Source organism: Lytechinus pictus, chromosome 10, assembly GCF_037042905.1.
Source record: "Lytechinus pictus isolate F3 Inbred chromosome 10, Lp3.0, whole genome shotgun sequence".
Taxonomy (NCBI): Eukaryota; Metazoa; Echinodermata; class Echinoidea; order Temnopleuroida; family Toxopneustidae; genus Lytechinus; species Lytechinus pictus.
This window is the reverse complement of record NC_087254.1, coordinates 33,243,890-33,247,703: the sequence shown is the minus strand read 5'-3', so window position 1 is coordinate 33,247,703 and position 3,814 is coordinate 33,243,890. Positions and strand designations below refer to the sequence as shown.

Here is a 3,814-nt window from a genome sequence, read left to right as displayed (position 1 = left end):
GCAAGACTAAATGTTACTTCAAGTAGGCAATGCTGATAATTTAATGTCTATGTTAGAATGTTTCTATCATTACCGGCTTTGGAAATTGGGCTTTTGCTGAAATGATTGTTGGATTGAGTTTATTCGAATTTCACAAAGTTCACCCTATTTTTCAACATCCAAGGCTTGTGTTAAAATGTGATAGATAGGATTAGATAAAAAGGCTTTTCTGATTCAAACTGGATCTCTTGACCGATTGTGAGCATTGCTATCCTGCGCAATATGGCCGCACAACCAAGTGTGAAAGTCCCTCCAGTGTGGGATCGTATCTTCTTTGCTAATGTACAAAGATTAACCACAGAGAAGGGGGGGGGGGGGTGGGTATATGTGAGAGGAGAGGGCTAGTAGAAATTATATTTTTCTAAATATCTGTTTTTTAGATATGTCCACACATACTGCACCCAATAATTAGGTTTAAAGAGCTTTTTTCGAATGTATATACATGTAATAATTTGTCACTCTTGTGTTGATATTTTCATCTCGGTGGGATGTTTCTGTCAGTGAAGCATGCACTAGACAGCTGAAGGAAGGTCTTGCCTGTACTTTCTTGTGGCGCTTGTGATGAATAACAAAGTAAGGGTGAACACGTTGATGTAGCAGAATTTTCAAAGCATTTCCCCTGCATGTTGATCCAGAAGAATGGGCAGCTTTCTATCCCATTTATCTCGCGTTTCATTGCTCTTCAGTCCATTGCTCAAAGGGTCTGTAGTGATGAATGTCAAAGTTTAATATCATAAGATCAGATTCGTTATAGATCTACAATATTAAAAACATAAAAAAGCCTGTGGGAGGACACAAACAAATACATTATGTATAGGTATTTAATTTATGTATACCTCATACTAATTAAGATTCATCACTGAATGGTCAAAACTATATCATGTGACGCGGTGCGATCCTGTCTATCATCGTCTCAGGGGTTTGACTTGCTTTCAATTTCTTCTGTCAAACCTTGTGATAGAACGCCTAACAAGGGCTGCAGAACGGTTTTGAATTGGGGGGGGGGGTGTCAATGCAAAAGATCAGTCTGGGTTGTCATTTTTGTCTCACCTGCATAGCACAGCGACACTATAAGCGCTGATTTTTCGGAGGAGACGAAAGTTTGTGGATCTAGTTCATAAAAGCAATCAAGTATCAATGAACGTCCTGTGCGAGTTTCAGGTCACATGACAAAGGTCATATAAGGTCAATGAACTCTGGCTATGTTGGGAGTATTTGTTGAATCATAATTGCCATTATAGCATTGAAAGTTTGTGTAAATCTAGTTCATGAAATGTGAACATAAGGATAATCAAGTATCACTGATTGTTTTTCAAGTCTCGAGTCACATGATCAAGATCAAAGCCCCCCCCCCCCGGTCTTGCGACCCCTACCTAACCCCTGTGTGTGGGGCCGCAAGTTATGTAGTAATTTACATAAAATGACATATTTTTGCATGAATTAGATCTGATTTTAAATTGAATGCTCTGTGACGAAATTTGAAGGCATTGTTCTGTACAAACGTTTTTATCCCTTTATCTGCAGTTTTATGTATTCTTAATACCATAATAGGAATACTGATTTATGCATAAATTAGCATATTTTCAGTATTATGTCCTGTGGAAAATTAAGTCAGTTTGGAGAGATTTTGATATGTATTTCACTTGGACCCGTTTTATAAAACAAACAATGCACAGATTTAAATTCATGATGTTTCATGGCAATGTGAATACTAATACGCAAAAACATCTGGGGCAAGAGCCTTTGAGCATACAATACACATCCATATACATTAGCCACTACGCATTGTTTGTATAGCTGTATATATTTAGGTAAATGGTACTTACTTAAGTTGTCTGCAAAATGATTCATCCCCCATATCAAACATGCACTTCTGGTACGCTGTATAAGAAAACATGAAAAAAAGGATTGGCCTACCAAGAGCATTATTTGTATGTGCATGTGGGGTGTTGGGGATATACCGTGATCTAATAAGGTGAATGCCCCCCCCCCCTCCTTTGTCTTTCTTTCGCATGCCACCTAATTAATAAGAATGGATAAACGTATAATTCTTTTACAAAAATCTGTCAATATTTATACTATAGAATCATTCCCTTTTCTAAAACGTTTAGAGGGAGCGAAGCAAACAATCCTATAAATCATTCAACAGTTAAAGTTAGCTATGTACCATGGTAAAAAATTACATCATGATGTTGGTAAAATGTTAAATCACTTTTGGTAATCTCTGTTTTTTTTTTTTACAGTTGGGGTTTTGAAGAAGCAAAGTATCATTAGAACTGTGCAGGTTGTGTGTATGTGGACCTTAATTGCATGGTAAAGGCTCAGAATTATAGCTGGAATCTAATTTTTTTAATACTGTATATAATTATCAAAATCTTGAATGATATATATATCTATATACTGTTTAAGTAAAAAAAATGAACTTTACACCTCACAAATCCCCATTAAAGGAAAAAATATGTCATGAGCACTTATTTATTATATACAGTTGAGGCCACTAGAAGTTTACATACACCCAGGAAATTCAAAGAAAATTTGACACTTGCCAAATATCATAAAATTTACTGTATCTTATAAAATAATTTGCTTATGACAAATTTGATATCAAATAAATGAGTATATCATGCCCCTTCATCACATTGCTTTGTCATCAGGAGCAAAAAAATATTAAGTTGTAATTTTTACCCCAAAAAATCTTCATATTTTAGACAAATTAAAAATAAGAACTTGACAAAAACATTTCTTATATTTGTGCTAGTTACTACTCGACACAAACATTTCAGATTACATTTTTTTTTGTTCAGTGGTTACATATCTTGATAGAAAATGTAATATAAATCATAGATTTGACATTTATATATTTCTATGGAACAATGTTTGAAAATATAATAAACAATAGAATACATTTGGCACGAATATTCCTTTGTTTCTTCAAAGAAAATTCCACCTGAAATATACTTTAATCCCAACGGCATCCCAATCATGTGAAAGAGCTTAATACGCTCTTTTATTTTGATACCAAATTCGTCATCGTAGTATTTATATTTCTTAATTTACAGTAGATTTTACGATGTTTGGCAAGCGAACAGATTCCACTGAATTCCACTGGTAAATGAAACTTGGCTTTAACTGTATACGAAGATTTTTGGGGAAAAATTACACCTAAATATTTTATCAGCTCCTGATGACAAAGCAATGCGATGAAAGGCATAACATACTCATTTGTTTGATATCAAATTCGTCATGATAACACAAATATTTTATAAGATACAGTAAATTTATGATGTTTGGCAAGTGTCAACTTCTGGCCTCAGCTGTATTATCTTAAACAGAAAATCTTAACAGAATTGGGGTTTTATAAAGACTCGGGATACAATATTCCCTATCCTACTATAAATTATCATTCTCATAAATTAGTAATATATAATTGGTGTTCTCTTTTCACTTTTAACCTTATGAAAACATGAACATAAAAATACTTATATAAAATACGCACAAGAAGAATATGATGAAGAAAAAGGAGGAGGAGAAGAACGATATGAAGAAGAAGAAATTTTGCACAATTTTTCTTTGCAATAACTGCATCAAAAACCCTTATTAAGAGAAATGATAACAATAAATAAATACATGCTGAATACCTACCACTAGGTTCTGGAAATCCCCCAAAGTCCTCTTCGCTCAGAGATATATCTTCGCTGGAAACATTAGTTGCAATCAAAAGAGCAACCAGAAGAACACCGACAATTGCGACTTTTAATGCCATATTGTTTTCTGC

General features: G+C 34.1%; 1 long non-coding RNA gene across 1 annotated transcript; it reads right to left on the bottom strand.

The window, feature by feature from the left end:
* Positions 1-658: 658 nt before the first annotated feature.
* LOC135155754 (uncharacterized) lies at positions 659-3,814 on the bottom strand. Its single transcript, XR_010294926.1, has 3 exons — positions 3,682-3,814; positions 1,866-1,920; positions 659-742 (listed from the first exon to the last, which is right to left on the bottom strand). It is a non-coding gene; the product is annotated as an uncharacterized LOC135155754 (long non-coding RNA).